This window comes from Lemur catta, chromosome 7 (assembly GCF_020740605.2).
Source record: "Lemur catta isolate mLemCat1 chromosome 7, mLemCat1.pri, whole genome shotgun sequence".
NCBI classification, from domain to species: domain Eukaryota; kingdom Metazoa; phylum Chordata; class Mammalia; order Primates; family Lemuridae; genus Lemur; species Lemur catta.
The window spans coordinates 103,666,680-103,685,542 of record NC_059134.1 but is presented as its reverse complement, the minus strand read 5'-3'; the positions used below and the strand labels follow the sequence as shown (position 1 = coordinate 103,685,542).

Here is an 18,863-nt window from a genome sequence, read left to right as displayed (position 1 = left end):
TGTCTGCATTTTTCATCTCTCGCCAGGTAGGAAGATTGATTCTGAAAAGTGGGGCCTCAGACATCCATGCAGGAAGCTGGAGTGTCACCTAGGGGGCCCCCTGCCCAGGCCACAGCAGGCAGGTCAGAGGTGTGGGTGTGAGGAGGGCCCCCCACCAGGCTTACCTCCTGGTCCCAGCCATACTGCCTCAGGCTTCATGCGACCCCAGAAACTTCCAGAAGAGTGGTCCTTGGAGGCTCTGCCCAGGTCTCCCAGCCTCTGGTAGGTCTGGCAGCCCCTCCCCACCCCCAGCCAGGGTCCATGAACTGGGGAAGCAGCCCCTGTGACAGGGGGTGATGGTGAGGGTCCCCGGTGGGCTTGGTTTGCCAAGTGTGGAATGGGAGCACAGGGTCTCAGGAGGAGCCGGGGCCCCCAGCCTGGGACGGGCGTGGATCCTGCCGCCCGGGCCCCTCCATGGTGGCCGTCCTGGCGTGGGAACACTCCAGCTCCGCTTCGTCTGTTCTCGCAGATTGACAAGGTCCAAGGCCTGCGTGCTGCCTCTCGGGGAGCGATTGACGGCTCGTCAGTGGGGCCGGGCGGCCCGGGCAGGCTGTGCTGGGAACAGCGAGCCCCCGACTCCTCCCGGCCCCTCCCGGGCCTGTCCCAGGCCTCTGAGTTGGGCCATGGAAGGCACGGGCTTGGGGGCCCACGGGGGCCCTGAGATGGTGGCAGCCCATGGGAGGAGGCCAGCCCCAGCCCTCTGTCCTGTGAGGCAGAGGAGCCTGGAAGAGGGGACAGGCTTTCTGTAGGGACCCTGGGTCCCTCCGCCTGCCGGGGCCTCCTGCTCCCACGGGTGCCCTTGTCCTCCCACCCCAGGCTGGGAGCGCAGTGCCCTGCCTGGCTCTGGGGCACACTCGGCCTGCCGTGGCTCCCATCCCCCTCTGTTGTTGCTGCGGCCCCTCCCTGCCAGGCCCAGGAGCCACCAGCCTCTCACCCTTGTCAGTCTCCAAAGTGAGCTCAGGGTGGAGATGGGGACACGATGCCTGGAGCGTGGCAGGGCCTGGCCATGCTCTCAGCCAGGTGGCATTAGGAGCCTGGACAGACCAAGCATCTTTCTGCTCAGCTGCCTTTCCTCCTCCGGCCGTGCTGCTCTGTTTCTGGGCCGTGTCTCAGTCTGCGGAAGCTGGAAGGGCCGTTGGAGATGGGCCCAGCCAGTGGGGTCCAGAAAGTCCTGGGGCTGCGGGGGGAGCACCACGGGCCATGGCCGGGGGTGGGGAGGGCTCCGTCTGGCTGCCACAGAGCAACTCCAGGCTTCTCCGCCTATGCCCCCACTGCAATCTGACAGCCCACCTGTGGCAGAGGCCCCAGCAGGCAGTGTCACCTCCCCAGTCACATGGCAGGCTAGTGTCAGAGCTGGGGACATGCCCAGGCCTCCTGTCTCTAGTCCAGGGCTCTCTCCCTGGCTTCGTCAGAGGGGTGGGGAAAGGGGCTTCTCGTCCACCTGGAGCTGCCCAGGCTCAGTGGGAGGAGAGGAAAAGGTGAGGGGAGTCATAGCTGGTAGCGATGACTTAGGAGCCCGTGGCTTGGCACAGTGGGGGAAGAGAAAAGAGCAGCCTCCATACCTCTGCCAGGGCCCTGCATAGGCCACTGCTACACCTTCCACCTGCCACAGGGTTGTGCAGAGGGGACACTGGCTCCATGAGATGACCTGATGATCTTCAAGCAGCACCCGTACCACAGAGCTGGAAAGGGTGCTGTCCCTCTCAGCTTGGGGTAGGCATTGGATGTCTGAGAGTCTCTTCTGCAACTAGAATTAGATTGGAAGGGGAGTCACCCACCTACTTGCGCATTTAACCTCCCATCCATCTCACCATTCAGCCTTCTATCCTTCGTTACAGCCATTCATGTAGTGTCCACTGGCTCATTTATCCATTCATTTACTTTGTGCCCATCTCTCCATCCATCTGTTGGACCAGTCATTCAAAGGTCTTTCTACTCATCCATTCATCCATCATCGATCTATCCATCCATTATCCATCCCTCCATCTATCATCCATCCCTCCATCCATCATCCATCATCCATCCATCCATCATCCATCTGTCCATCCATCATCCATCCATCCATCCATCCATCCATCATCCAACCCTCCATCCCTCTAACATCCATCCATCCATCATCCATCATGCATCCTTCCATCATCCCTCCATCCATCATCCATCATCCATTATCCATCATCCATCCCTCCATCCCTCTATCATCCCTCCATCCATCATCCATCCATCCATCCCTCCATCATCCATCCATCCATCATCCATCTGTCCATCCATCTATCACTCGATCATCCATCATCCATCCATTTAGTCACTCATCATCACTTCAATCATCCACCCATTCTATCTGTCTATATCTTCCTATCTATTTCTTACCCATTCACTCATCCACCCATCCGAGCATTTATCCAACATTCATCTACCTATTAGTCCAAGTACCAGTCTATCTGCTTATAGGCCATCCTCCTCCCTTCCATCCATCTGTCCATCCCCTCATATTCCCACCCCGCTCATAAACATGGCCCTCACTTATCTGTCCCTCTATCTGTCTGGCTGTCCATTCACCTATCTTTGATCTGGCCAACAATCTATGGACAGATAACGCCACAGGCTGCCATGCGACAGTCTCAGAGCCCAGAGTAATGAATGGCACGTCTTGGTTTGTATGACTACCCAACATGGTACACGAAAACACTGCAATGAAATATGAGAGCAGCATATTCATTGGAAATAACTCCTGGCCGGACAGACCTGGACTCCAATCCTGACTCCACTGTCTCAGCTGTGTGGTCTTGGGCCGGTCGTTTGCCTGTCTGTGTCTCAGTTTGTTCCTGTGTAAAACAGGAATAGGAACATCTAAATCGTTAAGGGAAGTAAAGATAAAGCATGTATGTTTATTTATAATGTAACAAGTGCTTACTAAGTCGGTGCCCTGGAGGAATAGCTACTGTGGGTGGGGATGGCCCCACGGCCTGTCCCTGCAGACTCCCAGCCCTGGCCTGGCTGTAAGATGGCCACGTGTCTCTCCACTGCGGCTGACGGGTGCCAACAGTGGGGAGGCCTCTGGGGCCATCAGGGCCCTGCCTCTTAGATGTGGCCCTGGCCTGGCCTCCCCCTGCCTCCCAGCTGGGGCTGGCTCTGCAACCCAGACCTGCCACCCAGGGCCTGTGGCTGTGCTCTCCCCTTGCCCCTCTGCCGGCCCCCCCACCCACGCCCAGCTCCTGGCGTGCATGGGATGTTGTGCACTTGGAGACTGACAGAAATCACAGCTGGGGGCTCTGAGCTCATCTCTCCCCACCCACCAGGCAGTCCTGTGCCTTCTCCATGGTAGGTAAATACAGGACTCTATTTACTTGGAAACACACGAGGTGGCCAGCGGTGGCAGGGGAGGTGGCTTACGTAATGGCAGCGTGGTGCTTGGCAGCTCCTGGGTGCTGCGGGAGAGGGAGGCCTCCTTCGTGATGCAACTCGCACCCTGGGGCCCGTCCCTGGGGTGATGTCCGTTTGGACCCGGTTGCCCCAGACAGCCCAGGCAGCCAAGGATGCACAGGCACAGGGCCTCCCCCGCCGCCAGTCTGCTGGGCTCTGGACTCTCCGTGCAGTGTCACTGGAGGGACACGCACTCTCAGTCCGGCATCAACGAGGGCCGCCGTCTCTAAGGGCTCACCAGGTGCCCGGCGTGGCATCAGCATATTATCTCGCCGTCACCCTCCCGCTGTCCTCACTGCATAGGTGGGGCGGCCTGGCTCAGAGAGGAGGAGGTGCCCGCCTCACGTCGTGTGAAGGACTGGACTTGGTCTGCACCTGCCCTCCGGGGCTGAGCCGCCGGTCTGGGCCTGTCGTCCCTGGCCTGGCCGAGGCTCTGCCCAGGCACCCTGGGGCCTTCCCCAGCCCCTTGGCGCTGGAGCTCCGAGGCTGGCAGCCTCTCCCTGCTTCCCCATCACACGGCTGGGGCGCTGGAGATGCCCCCTCTGCACCTCTGCTTGGGGAACACCTGGGGACCTTGTCCCCTCCGGGAAGCCCTCCCCGGGATGCTGAGAGCACCTCTGTGATCCTCATCTCCTCTCTGCCACAGGCGGATAGTGACCTCAGCTCGGAGCTGTCTCGTGGGAAGGCGCAATCGCCCCACGTGCAGGAAGGGCTCGACGCCCGAAGTTTGCAAACTGCACGTATCCCGGTGGGGACATCTGTGTCTCCTTCCTCATCGGAAATCGGCTCTTCTGCAGGCGGGGACCGTGCCTCGTTTCCCTGGGGCACCTCTCCTGACGCAGGGCCAGCACGGAGAGAGGGCAACACCGCTGGGGACAGGGGCGGGGGGGGGGTGACGGATGGACAGTTGACAGCATAGCTGCACACGTGCTCTGATGGAGGGGAGGGAGGCAGCAGGGGAGGGAAGAAGGAAAAGGATGGTGTGAAAGTCCTGCCATAGTGTGAGAAAGCCCTCAGCGAGTGACACTGAGCGCCCTCCCTCCCTGAGCAGCCTGGCTCCAGTTCCCAGCACAGCCATTCCTGCGTGGGGCGTTCCCGCCAGCCTCCCACCCCAGGCCTCCCCTCTGCCTGCTAAAATCCCCTGGATCAGTGCCTCTCCCAGGTATGTCCTGGTTATGTAATCGCGCCGAGCAGTCACACATGGACTTGAGCTCTCTGCTCGCTCCTGTTTACTCTTTGGCTCAGGGGAGAGTCCCATTCAGAAGAAATTGCTATTGTTTCTCAGCCTTCCCATGGGAAAGCGGCGTTAGGGAGGAGTCCAGTGAGCCGGCGGGGGTGGGGAGGGGGCGGGGGGAGGGCGGGAAGCAGGTCCGTGCACAGCCCAGGGCTTGCTCGATATGCACAGCTTGCCAGTTACTTTATCTCTGCAAAAACAAAAGCCTCAAAGAATTTTTTGCATGACCTAATTTTTTGATATACCTGAAAAATGGTTAAGAGAAAGGCAGGCCATTGTCTCACCACCTTCCTTATTCATGACCTTCTACCTCACTTCTTGCTGTGTTTGTGGCCCTTTCATTCATTCATGCATGCATCCGTCCACACATTTATCCACCCGTGCATTGATCCATCTACCCGTCTACCAACCACACAGCCACCCAACTACCCACCCACTTACCCCCCCGCCATTTATGCATCCATCCACACATCCATCCATCAGCCCATCCACCCATCCATCCACACATCCATTTACACATCCACCTACCCATCCATCTACCCATCTTCCATCCACACAACCATACATCTACCCACCCATTCATCCATCCTCACATCCACCCACCCGCCCCTCCACCCCTCCCTCCCTTCCATCACCTAACGTTTATTGAGTTAACAGTGGGAGAAAGGCTGGACTGGGTGCTCCATGACCTGGGTTTCATTCTCAGCACAGCCCCTGTGCTGAAGCCAAGTTTGGAAGCAACACCTACCCAGTCTGAGTCTCAGATCTGCTATCTTCTCTTCTGTCAAACACTGTTCTGCCAAACACTTTCTCACTTTGAGCCTCAGTGTCCTCATCTGCAAAACTGGGAAATGACAGTACTTGTCTCATTACTGTGAGGACAGAATAAGAAGATATGCATGGGAGTTCCTGGAATCACACGAGGCCTCGCTGGGGCCTGTTCAGGGCCTGTGCTTTGGGTGGGGGTGGCAGGACGGGGCAAGAGATGGCTCTTGCCTTCAGGGCCAGCGTGCAGTGGAGCAGAGCACTGGTGAGGTCTGTGCTGGGGGACATGGAGAAGAATGGAGGGGCTGGGCCCGAGAGGTTTGGCTGAGGATGGGTCTTGGTGGCCACGGTGGAGGATTAGACCAAGGGTTTTGAGAAGGGTAGAACGGGGCTGTGTTGGTATTGCGGAAGGATCCCTCTGGCTGCTATGTGGGAAATAGATTAAACATGGGACCCACGAAGACAGAAACCAGGTAGAACACTTGCAGTTGCCTGGACTAAAGACCATGAGATTGAAGGGCGGGGGTGGCACTAAACTTCAGGGACACTTTTTGCCCTAAACAATGAAACTGTGCAGGCACCAGAATCACTGACTTAGGCCTCAGGTGACCTTGATTGCACCAGATCCCTGGTCCTCCAGTAATGCAGCTTTCATGCCTTAGCCTCCCAGTCTGTGTCCCTGGCAGACATTGCTAATCAATCGCAGCTCTCTTTCCCCTAGAGCCTAAAACTGTGCTGTCCAATCTGGTAGCCACTAGCCACCATTTAAATATGGCTCTTTAAGTCTAAATAAACTAAAATAGAATAAAATTGACAATTCAGTTGCTCAGTTGCAATAGCCACATTTTAAGCACTTGGTATCTACAAGCGGCTAGTGGGTGCCGGATTGGACAGGGAGATACAGAGCCATCACAAAGCTCTGTTGGACTGTGCCGGCCTCAAGCAGCTGCGTAGCCGGTTCTCGGCTTGGCTCGGAGCTGGACACGCGATGAGCATTCTCTGTAACTCCGGGCTGGTGGGTGATGGGCTCTGTCCCTGTGGTCGCGTACCAAGGCAGTGTTCCTTTCTGCCTGAATTTCACACCGAAGGTCAGACTCAAGAGAGCAAAGTCCCTCTGGCTGATCCTTCTCAAGTTCACTTTCTTTTTGTCTCTCAAGGAAGAAAAAACAGGAGAGGCCCGGCCTCGCCGAGCGGTGGCGGATGTCATTGGCGAGCGTCACTGCGGCCCCACGCTCACCTTGCTCCTCCGGCCTCCGGAGGCTGGGGCTTCTGTTTGCGTCTATTTTTAGTGCCTCGGGTGAATGTCATTGCCGCTGGAGGCTGACATTTCATACTCTGGGAACCCTGACCTGCTGCTTTTCCGGTTGTGAATTGAACCTGCTTTTTCATGCCCCAGAAGGATAGAACAATGATCATTAATAATCGGCATCTTCTGGAAAATCGGAAATGGAGCCTCCGTGATCCGAGGCCGCCCTTAACCCCAGCTGTGTGTGGCTGGTCTACGGAAGGCTCCGCAGCTGCCACACCCTGTGGCGACCAGGGAAGTGGGGAAGGTGGGCAGTAGGCAGGGGGCTGGGAGAGGGATGACTCTGACCCTCAGTCACGTGGCCAGGGGCAGAGGAGGCTGAGGCAGCGTGATAAAACTTGGTGGTGACTCCCACTATATGGAGACCTGTGGCCCCCTCTAGAGAGCAGCAAGGGGCGCCCTCCCAGGGCAGGGCGGAGTGCAGGTGGGAGGAGGGGAGGGTTCCTTGCTCTGGGTGGGTGGGTGGGGGTCTCAGCTGCGCTGGGGTGCTTGATGTCTGAGCCCTAGACCCTGGGTTGGGTCCCGTGCTGGGTACTGTGGGCACAGAGGGCAGAGGACTTGGGAGTGGCGGGAGTTAGCGGGGCAGAGAAGGAGCCCTGGCCGGCCGCTGGCTCAGGGTGGGGGGCGGTGGGGACAGAAGGGCTGTGGCTGCAGAGCCTCATCCCTGCTGGCAGGGATGAGGCTGTAGGACCCCCAGCACAGGTGATCCCTTTGCGGGTGGGGAACCAGGGCTGGCCTGGCCTTTGGTGGGGTGCAGGGGGGAAGGCTGTGTTGTGTCCCAGGCCCAAGTCACCTTTGACAAGGAAAGCAAAGGTCACGGGAACAATCCCTCCCTTTCACGCTGGGCGACCTGGCAGGAGCTCATGTGGAGCTGACAGAGGTGGCAGCCCCTCCCAAGCAGCCCAAGACAAACATGCTGTAGGAAGTTCCCACGCTCCCAGGGCCTCGCTCCTGGAGCTTCTGCAGTCACCTGCCCGAGGCTGGGGCTGTGAGGAGGGCGGGGCCTCCGCCTCCCGCAGGTGAGTCTGAAGTCCCACCACACCGGCTGGGCACCTATTCCGTGCCACACATTTTGCAAACGTTGTCTCACTGATTCCTCATGATGATCCTACTGTGGTAATACTGTGATCTTCATTTTGCAGAATAGTTAACCTGAGACTCAGAGAGGTTAAGTGACTTGCCCCCGGTTGCACAGCCAATAAAGGGAAGAGTCAGGATTTGGACTCAGCTTCCCTTGGTTCCTAAGTCTGTGCTCTTGAGTCTCAGCATGTAGTCACTCAGCAAAGCTGTGCAGCGTGCTGCTGGGTGCCAGGATGCAGACGTGCAGCGCAATGGCCTGGTGGGAGTCCTCACGCCCCACGGCACAGCAGAACACCGTTAGCAGCGGCCTGCGGTTCCTCCTACAAAATGGGCAAGTGGGTCCCCAAACCGACCTTTGGAGAATATGCTAGAAGGAGGTAAGGCAGTGGACACACACCCAGCCACGGGCAAAGGTGCGAGAGGAACACAGCATGTCGGTTCCCAGAGTTCTGTTTGGTGTTATTTTCCATGATCTCGGGTCGGGGATGGTCCGGGAAGCGGTGAGGGTCCTGGTTCACTCAAGACCAGGGCGAGCAAGAGCAGGTGTCCCTGCTGCCACGAGCACCCCTTCCGAAGGGGGAGGTGAATGGAAATGGGGACCCCTAAGCCTCAGCCACACAGGGGCCCACCAGGTCCTCCTCTCCCAGAGGCACCCTGAGAAATGTGACCGGCCTGGGAGCTCTCGGAGGGCAGGACTGTCCTTTATCAGGCGACCTAGATTGAGTGCCAGCTGTATGTAGGCTCGGGGCTCCCAGGGGCATGGAGGAGAACGTCTTGTCCTCAGCACCCAGCGCGGTGCCTGACTCACGGTCAATGCACAGGAAGTGCTGGCCAAGCAGTGGGACCACTGGGGGTCATCAGTTGTCACTGACCCCCCGCTCCTGATGCTCCTAGGGCCTTTGAGGGTCAATGGGCCTTCCTGTCTTTGAGGACCCCTGGAAATGGCCACGTGGCTGCCTCACAGGGTCCCCCCGTAGCTGGCCCCCCAGATGGGACAGTGGCCCGGCACCGGCACGTCCGTCTCGAGTGGCAGTATCGAGGGAGCCCACAGCTCCTTCTCCTGGGCCTCTGTCGTGGCCATGGTGAGGATGGGCCAGGTCACTGGGTGGCTCAGCTCGGGCTGGAGCCCACGTGAGGGTCAGAGCCAGGAGGCAAGGGGACAGGCCTGGGCAGGGCGGGCCCTGGCACCGGTCTGGCTGGTGAGCTGGCTGGTGAGCTTCCCTACTCGGGGCCCCTCCCACCTCTCAGAGTCTGGATTTCAAGGCAGCAGGTGTTCAAAAAAGACCTGTCCTCTCAGGCAGGTCTCTGACCAAGTCCATCCTTGGCCAATCTCCCCTCCTCGGGGCTCCCGGCTGAGGAAGGGGCGTCAGGCTTGCAGCTGGGACTTGATTCTTGTGCCCCGAGCATGGGACGGCCCCGCCCCTCATTTACTGCACCGCCTGCCTGGACCTGCCCTCCACCAACCTGCCCTTCTGGACAACACCTGCCACCTACCCAGACTCACCCACCCATCCCATCTCATCGTCCCCCAGCCACGCACGGGCACGGCGTCCCCCCCCCTCATCTCGCTGTTTGTTCCCCACGTGCCCCCCGGCATCCTGCGCAGAGCGTCCATCCACTCGCTCTGCCGCCGCCGTGCACCTGTTCAGCACCCAACTGCCCACCTGGTGTACCTGCTTGTCCGTCACTCCCTCCAGCTCCTGAAGTGGCAGAGTGGACTCAAAGCAAGGCTAGAGAAGTGACAAAAACCAAGTTGGCCAAAAATGAATCCTTTCAGTCCCTGGCTTTGCACCTCTCCAGCCAGAGACAGCTGCTCTTCCTGTCCCAGAGGCAGAGGGGGTTGGGCGGGACGCAGGGGCTTCTGGGTCAAACCCCCGGCTGGACTTGAGTCGTGAGTCTGCGGTTTATCAGTTGTGTGACGGTGGACGAGTTAACCAGCTGCCCCATGTCCCTAGAGTGTCAATGGTAATACCAGAGCCTCTTTGCTGAGTCATTGTAGCAATGAAATGCAGGCAATAAATAATATGTTACTGATATAATTCATCCTCCTTATAGAGACTGCACTATCTAATTGTGTCTGATCCTACTGAGGGGGAAAGGTTTATTTTGCCTGTGATTACTGAATGCCAAACTAATGAAAAATAATCTCTTTATGCAATTTTTCGTTCATCCGGACCTTCTTTTTTCTTATTAGCATGCTCCCTGCCCATTTTCAATCGCGTTTTCCTTTTTTATTTGAGCAGCACTGCTAACATCTCTTTGATAAAAGGAAAACAAAATTTCCAGTTGAGATAAAGGAAGGGCCATTTCCTTTGTCAGCGCTCCTTGAAAGGAGCATTCAGTGTTCAATGTTATTTTCCCACTGGAATGTGAAGAGAGAGGTGTGAAATATTTGTCCAGATCATTTCTCATTAATGAGGCATTCCAATAACCACAAGCGCGCCGGCCCTCTCACCAGGCACACCCAGGAGGGAGCGACTCGTCTGACTAATCTGTGTCTGTGGGAGTGAAAGCCCTTGCTCTCTGGCTGAACTGGGACACAGGCACTCATGTTCCACTGGTGCGATGTGTCTGACAGCGTCAGCTGCTTGCCCTGGCCACGGCGTGGCGGAGTATGGCCTGGTGTGGGCTGTGGAGGTTTCTGCTTCCTGCTGCTGGGGCTGGGCTAGGTTAGAGGCTGAACCCGAGGCTCTGGTGTATGCTAGGCTCCTTGACACGTGTGGCTTTAATCTCTCTCCTGTGTGAGAGAAACATGTAATTGCCCCATCTTAGAGGAGGAGACTGAGGGTCAGAGTGGCTATGGGAGACTTACTCTAGGTCACACCAGTAAACACATTTCAGGTCTGTCTGACACCAACATCCAGCTCTTGCTGCCACAGCTAGAAGTGTAGCCATTCACCTGTTCACCCTTCCTCCATCCCCAGTGTGCTCCTGAGCCAGTGTGTGTCCAGGAAGGATGCCTCCTGTGCCCGCACATCCACCATGGCTCCAAAATGTGATGATGGCCTAGTTTGAGCTTCTCGCCTCAGTTGAGACACAGCCCACCCCTGCCTTCACGGTACCGGTGCCATCTCCTCTTGGGATGGGCTCCCACCTGGCAGGCTGCTGTCTTCCAGAGCACCTCTAGACACCTGTGACACCTGGCACGTCTGCACGAGTGACCACCGCAGGCTTCCGGCTGGGGATTCGGACGGGCCTGGGCGTGGGAGCAGGCTCAGGGGGCCTCCAAAGCTCCTCGCCGCTTGCCGTTCACATCCTCGTGTGGCCTCGTCCACCCCGAGGGCTGACCTCGTGACCTGTGGGACATCGTGGGAAGGATGGAGCAGGGCTCTCAAGGCCGTGTCACAAAAGGCACTGCGGCTTCTGTCTGGCCTTCTTCAGTGACGACGTTCGCTTTCTCGAGCAGCCCTCTGGGAAGGGCCACGCAGCAAGGAACCGAGGCTCCTGCCCACAGCCCTGTGCGCAGCCACCCTGGACGCGGGTCCTCCAGCTCCAGTGGAGCCTTCGGAGGAGGCGCTAGCGCTGATCAGCGTCCCGGCTGCAGCCGCCTGGGGGCCTGAGCCAGCACCCCGAGCCACGCCACGCCAGGGTCCCTGACCCACAGGAGCTGAGAGTGGTCACGTCTGCAGCGTTAAGCCACTAAGTTTGGGTCATTGTGCTGCAGCGAGAGATCACTAATGCGTGAAGTGTGGGTGCTGCTCTGTCCCGACTGGTGGAGTAACCTGGGTCAGGTTACCAGCACGGAGCCTCGGTTTCCTCCTCCGTCAGACGGGGTCACAGTAACCGCCTTGGAGGGGCTTGCCGAGAACGGAGCGGGGCGTGTGCGAGGTGTCCCGCACTGTGCCCGGCTTCCGGAGGGCCCCGACTGCGGCTGCGGTTGTTTCTGTTGCAGTCTCGATTGCTGTGTGGGCCTCGATGTCACACCTGCCAGCAGGGACAGCTTCTTACGTGCCCTGACACACGCACTCACTCTCACACTCCCCGGGCCCAGGGCGCAGCTTACGGTGGGCTTTCTGTCCCTGCTACAGAACCAGCGAATGAAGTGAACAGTTTCTTTTTTTTCAAATTTAAGACATTTTAATTGTGGTAAAATATACATAGTATAAATCTTACTATTTTAGCCATTTATTAGTGTGTAGTCTGTAGCATTAAATACATTCGCATTGTTGTGCAACCATCGCCACCGTCCACGTCCAGAACTTTCTCATCGTCCAAATCAAAGCTCTGTCCCCGTTAAACACTGGCTCCCCACCCCTTCCTCCCCACCCCGGCGCCCCGTCCACTGTCCGTGCCTCGCAGGCGTGGGGTCACACAGGTGACTGGTGTCCTCTCGGTGACTGGGTCACTTCTCCCAGCATGATGTCCTCAAGGCCCCTCCGTGTGGCAGCGTGTGTGAGAACCTCCTCCCGTGTGAGGCTTGGTGTGTTCCACGTGAGTCGTTCCACGCGTGTCCGCCTCCCTCCGACCGCGAGGCGCTGAGGGCCGGCGTGCAGGCTCACTGACTATCTGTTTATTTCCAGCCCTTCTCGGAACCGGCTCTGAGTAAGCCTGACTCAAGACGTATTTGTGGAAGAAATGACGAGAATCCAAGTATCTGGGTTTGTGTCCTGGTTCTGCCGTTTCTTGGCTGGGTGGCCTGCGGCAGGCGGCTGGCCCCTCCCGCGTCTCCTTCTCCTCGTCCATGAGATAGGGGCGGAGTCCTGCTCACAGGGCCGCCACCGGCCTCGAACACGAGGACCTGCTTGGAAACAGCGAGGTGCGTGGGGGACACACACTCTCCCTGGCTCGTCCCCAAGGCCTGGAACGATGGCACCCCTGTGCCCACCTGAGCCTGACCGTCTGCCCCTCAGCAGGGGACCAGGGCCAGTGGCTGTTGCCGTATTTCCGCATGGTGGCACGGGATACTTAAATTACCACCTGTCGTCTGAGATAAGGCCCCTGGACACCACGTTTCGCACCTGGCAACGCCGTCGGGAAGACCCCAGGCCACGCTGAATTGTGTTAGACCCAGGAATGCTGGGTGAAAATGGCAGTGGGGAGAATTAGATCCACATTCACAAGGTGTAACTTCAGACGTGTGCTGGTGACTCCCTGGTGGCTGGAGGCTCCAGAGTTCCCACTATCTGCCGAGTGGAGGGCGAGGAAGCCTTGGAATCGGGTGGGCTTCGTGCTCAGCCCGGTGGCTGTGTGACCTCGGCAAGTCACCTGGTGTGGGAACACCCGCTCTGGGGGCAGACAGCTTGGATTAGACCTCGGGTCTGCCACTGGCTGCTTAGGTGGCCTTGGAGACTCTGCTCAACTGACCTGTGCCTCAGAGCAGCCTGGATCCCCGCGTCCCCCTGGAGGAGACCCTCTGCTGATGCGCAGGACCATAACGGGAGTGCAGAGTGCAGCGCGCAGCGTGAAGACGCCTGGCGCGGGCTTATTGTTGCCGCAGCACAGACTCACGCAAGCACACGCGCTCCTGCTCCAGAGAAACCTTCCTGGGAAGCTGCTGGCCCTGCCGGGTGGGATCAGGCACCTCCCTGGGGTTCCCCAGCTCTTGGGTTTGCCGTCAAGTCCCACCTTGCTGACACTGCTGCTCCCTGGACCACCTCCTCTCCTGGCTAGGGGCACCCCAAGGGCAGGCCCGGGCCCACCCTGCTCGAGCCTGGTCCTCCCCGGCACTCAGGCTCCCCGCTGAGCCCGCCCAGCGGCTGGACTTGGCAGGGGCCCAGCGGTCCCCTGCGTGCACATTCTTCTCTCCAGAGGAATGTCCCGGATCCAGGTTCCCACAGGGGTGCCTGAACCGAGGGGAGCGACTCCGGGCTCTGGCTGTTGTTCTGCTGCAGAAACAGCCATGCTTTTGAACTCTGCAGAGCAAACGGGGCTCGGCCCCGGCGCGGGAATGCCTGGGTCATTGCGCGATCACTCGGGCAGGGGCTGCCCTCCTCTGCAGGTCAGCAGAGACGGTGTCAAGTGAAACCCATTCTAATTAAAGGGACCATTAAGCAGGGGCCTTTAAACATGGCCATTTCCTAAAGTTCTCCCTTGATGCCAGTTAATCCCCCGGAGGAGGGAGTGGAGTTGGGGGTGCCGAGGCCCCGGGAGAGCCGGCCCCGCCTTCGGTCACGCAGTCTGCGTCTACCTGCAAATCTATCTCAGCAGCCATCTAAAGACTCCAGGGAAAGTTCTCCAGGCCCTAATTCCTCAGCTGTTGGATGAGAGTGCTGCCCCTCGCACCCCACCCCTTCCCGGGCACAGAGATGCAACGGGAGGGCCCAAAACGGCGGCTGAGATGTGAACTGGCCGCGAGAAGGTCCTGGTTGTGGCAGGATCGGGCTGAGGGCAGCGTGGGCCACAGGTGCCCTCTGCTCAGCAAACACTCACGGAGCACCTACAGTGTGCCAGGTCCTGCGTGCACTGTCCCGGGTCCTGGGTCGGAGCATCAGACAGGACAGATAAGTGCCTCCACTACGCGTTTACGTGCACTCTGCTCCAGGTGGTAAATGACGCATGCGGCCTCGCTCTGCCCATGTTCCTTTGCACGTGTGTGTGTGTGTGTGTGTGTGAGAGAGAGAGAGAGAGACCAACTGTCTTGGCCAAAAGTGGCCAGAGGGCAGAGAGGAGGGTCAGACCCTGGTGGGCCTCGGGTAGGCTTCGTGACAAAGCTGGGAGTCCATCCCGTGAAGGAATGAAGAAGAGTAGCTCAGATCCCAAACACCCCCATCCAGCATCGAGGATTCTGTGATCAATTAGTCATGTCTGCTACCAGTGCAGCTTTGGGGGTCCATGGCAGGCATGCTTTGTGCCAGGTAGCCCGGCTCGAAAATCGAAACTGAAGTAGTGTTTGAGGAAAATTAGGAAATTTGACAAAGTCATTGAACTTTCTTATCTTAAGAGCCTGGAATAGCTTGCAACATGTCCTGAGACAAAAATATACATTGGCTTTGTCCACTGCCAGGGTGGCCTGATATCCTGAAGCACACGTGAGATCAGCATTTGGCCATTGCTCTCATCCTCTGGGGTCTCCTTTGGCTCCCATTTGGCCGTCAGCTCGTCATCTGCAAAATTTGCTGGGAAAGTAGTGCATTTATTTAAACAATCATCCGAGTCAGTTTTGGAAGAGCCTGGAGCTGAGACACGAATCCTGTCTGGAAGCAAGGTCCAGGGGCTTCTGCTCAAAGGGTGGCCCACCTGTCACACCGAGCAGCTGAGACCCCACATCTACCCCAGCCTCTGCATCTGTCTGTTGCCTATGCCTGGGGTGCCTGAAGAGCTTCTCCCAGCTCTGCAGCACTTAGAGCAAAGCCCCTGCCCTACGGGGCCACCTTCTTAGAACTCAGGCGGCCTCTCAGATAGCCCCATGCTTTGCTCCAATCACACTGCGTTGTAAACCACCTGTGTGTGAAGAATCTCTCTCTTCTGCTCCATCCCAGGAGCCCAGAGGACAGCCCAGCATAGGGCATGGCACAAACAGGTGCCCGTAAAGTATCACAGTACAATCAAGTCTCACCTTTGTCTCTGCCTCATACTAGTCGCTGAGTCTCCCTCTTCCAGAGTGGATAGAAACAGGGATTTGACTCATTTTGATTCCCTGTGCTGCTCACCACTATCACCATCACCATCACCATAATCATTACCATTGGCACCACCATCACCACCATCACCACCATCATCACCATCATCACCATCACTATCATAATTACCATCACCACCATCACCATCACTATCATCACCATCATCACCATCACCACCATCACCATCACTATCATCACCATCATCACCATCACCACCATCACCATCACTATCATCACCATCATCACCATCACCACCATCACCATCATCATCACCACCATCATCACCATCATCATAATCATTACCATCACCACCATCACCACCACCATCACCATCACTATCATAATTACCATCACCACCATCACCATCATCACCATCACCATCATCATCACCATCACCATCATCATCACCATCACTATCATAATTACCATCACCATCATCACCATCATCACCATCACCATCATCATCACCATCACCATCATCATAATCATTACCATCACCACCATCACCATCACCACCACCATCACCACCATCATAATCATTACCATCACCACCATCACCACCATCATCACCATCATCATAATCATTACCATCACCACCATCACCACCATCATCACCATCATCATAATCATTACCATTGCCATCATCACCATCACCATCACCATCATTACCACCGTCAAAATGTCACATCACTGACATTCTCATCACCACCATCAAAGTATCATCATCATCATCATCATCATCAACATCATCATCACCATCATCCCCACCCTCATCCCCATCACTGTCCTCACCATCATCATCACCACCACCCCCATTATCATCACCATTGTCTGCTCATCATAATTTAACAGGTGGGTGGGCACCCTGAGTATTGGAGCCAGAGGGAGAAGATCAAACAGGGACAGGTTCAGATTTCTAAGGCCCCCATCCTCTCCCCAGAGGAACTCAGCTAGGCTGTTGAGGGGTCACAGTGGCAGACCCCAGCCCAAAGGATAAGCTTTGTTAGTCAGAGCTGGGCCATGGCAGGACTGAGTGTCGAGTCAGCGGAGGGTGCTGGAAGAATCTGGGATTGCTGAAATGCTGACAGCAGACAACGGTGCTAGGGCATCTCCTGCCCACACCCTGCCCTGCTCCTCAGCAGGGGCTCTTTGGAGAGGATCTGTGAGGCAGGACCTCTGAGGTCTCATGCCACCTCCACCTCTACCTGCCGGGATGACCTCAGGCAGGTCTCTTCTTGTCTGTTGGCCTCAGTTTCCCATCTCTAAAATGGGGGCACATTGGGACATCAGGGTCTGCCTTCAGCAAGTGGCTGGGGGCCTGCCCTGGGCAGCCGGGAGGAGGTGCTAATGGGCAGGTGGGGCAGGGGAGGGCTTTGCAGGGGCCTTGGAGGCAGGCGACCATGCGAGTAGCCCCACTAGGGCACCGGCGAGACCTTCCCTGATTCCCTGGGGGAGAGGAGCTGGCGGGGCCTGGAGTGCAGCTGCACGTCCGGCTCAGCGGAACATCCCCTGTGGCACCCTGGGCTCTCGTCTCACTGGATGGCGTCACCCTCCTGGGGGTTGTCTGGACGCCCCTCTCTTTGGCCCTCCCCTTGAGTTTGCCCCAGAGTCCTGTCAGGGTCACCCCTGTCTCACCACCATCTGCAGGTCACAGATGTGCCACCGCGTGGCACTGAGAACAAAGGATCCTGGGATCGGTGTCTGTGAGGGTGTCAGGTGCCAGGGCGGAGCGTGGCTGTCCCTGAGAGAGGAGCCTTGCACGCACGCGGGCGCTGGGGAGGCCGGTAGGGGCATGGGCAGCCCACTCTCCACGGAAATGACACGGCCACGCAGGAGTGCGGCGCTCTGCACACGCCTTGACAAGGACTTCTGATGGCACCAAGGGCACGTGACACGACGCTGGGCTGGGGCCCAATCGCGCTGCCCTGACTGTGCAGGGCAGGGGTGGGCCTGAACACCGTGCAGCCCCCACTGCTCCCGGCTGGCTGCGGGGACCCGGGGTCTGCGGCGTGAAGCTGGGGGCCCTGGCCTGGCAGGGCCTGCCCCACCTCGCTCCAGCCTCAGGCCTTCTCCCCTCCTCCTTTTCATCCTCCTGACTGAGGACTCCCGGGGCAGAGTGGTTCCTGTGCCGGCCTATCTAGTCCTCAGGACAACTCTAGGACGTAGTTACTAACCCCCCGTTTAACAGATGAGGAAACGGAGGCCCAGAGAAGCTCCACGACTTGCCCAAGGCCCAAGCTCCCTCTCCCATCTCTCTCCCTCTGCCCTTCCCCCTCCTCTTCCTCCCTCCTCCTCCCCGTCTCTCCCTCCTCCTACCTCGGCCCTACCAGACAGCTTCATGTTGTGTGTCTACCACATGCAGGCACCGGCGGGTGCCGGGAGCACCACGTGACGGAAGCCATCGGGGCCTTCCCCCAGCTGGTCACAGTCCAGAGGGCAAGTAAGTGGTCCAGTCTGCAGGCCGACTCTGGCACACCGGCGGTGGCCCCTCAAGAACCGAGGGGAATGGGCTGGGAGGCAGACCCCAGGCTGCTCTGGGGAAGTGTGCTGCAGTCTGTCGGCGACATCTGCCAGGCACATGAGGGTGGGCAGCGAGGTCCCTGATCCTGGGATCCTGGACTGGCAGAGCCTCTGAAATGCATCCGGACACTGTGCTGGATGCATGGCATGGCTGTCCCGACCAATTCAGCATTTTTCTCCCCGTTTTCCAACAAGAAAGCAGAATCCATCTAAGGTCTCCTGGCTTGTCTGGACCCAGGCCCTATGGCCCCGCTTTCTGTGCTGTCATTCTGCAGCACCCTGTTCCCCTCTTTGCTTTGGCTACTGGGGAACTCGGCCCCGGGAGCTTTAGGCTTGCTCTCAGCCACCACCTTAGCCCAGGGGTTTGGGCATTTTTGTCCCTTGCTCCTCTGAGCTCTTTGTCCTCCCTGCTGTGCCTCCTGTGGAGCCTGCCGGACGTAAGTTATCAACTATAAATAAAACCAAGACTTCCGTTCTGGCTCTCACTTTAGTTTCCTGCTGCATTTTTTTAAGTCCTTAATCAACAGGGGACGGGGGTGGGGGGCAGGGGGAGACTCCTAGCGGAAGATGACATCACCATCAGCTGGTCCCGGGGGGAGGGGGGGGCAGGCCCCCAGCCCCGCAGGCCTGCGAGGGCCCTGAATGTCCCCATTATGAGGGGTAACCTCATTACACAAGTCGCGCTGCACGGTGGAATTTCAAATGGAGTTTTGTGGTTTCTGCTCTTCGCAGCAGCAGCGCACACACAGGCAGCTGCGGTTGCCCGGCTTCCTCTCCCGCCGCAGCCCTGGCACCCGGCCAGCCTGGCGACTCCCCTCCCGTGACTCAGTCTCATTCTTAACTCTGACTCAGGTCCCTTTAAAGGGACAGCAGAACCCACTGGTCCCAGGCGGGGAAGGGGCGCCGCAGGGGAAGAACCCGCCTGGGGAGGGGCTCGGGG

At 58.1% G+C, this 18,863-nt stretch overlaps 2 long non-coding RNA genes across 2 annotated transcripts; one reads left to right on the top strand and one right to left on the bottom strand.

The window, feature by feature from the left end:
- The first annotated feature begins 6,767 nt into the window (after positions 1 to 6,767).
- Positions 6,768 to 11,970, top strand: LOC123642802. The gene is made up of 2 exons (XR_006736518.1): positions 6,768 to 7,011; positions 7,622 to 11,970. It is a non-coding gene; the product is annotated as an uncharacterized LOC123642802 (long non-coding RNA).
- LOC123642803 lies at positions 11,899 to 18,401 on the bottom strand. Its single transcript, XR_006736519.1, has 2 exons — positions 17,720 to 18,401; positions 11,899 to 14,899 (listed from the first exon to the last, which is right to left on the bottom strand). It is a non-coding gene; the product is annotated as an uncharacterized LOC123642803 (long non-coding RNA).
- Between the last annotated feature and the right edge of the window lie 462 nt (positions 18,402 to 18,863).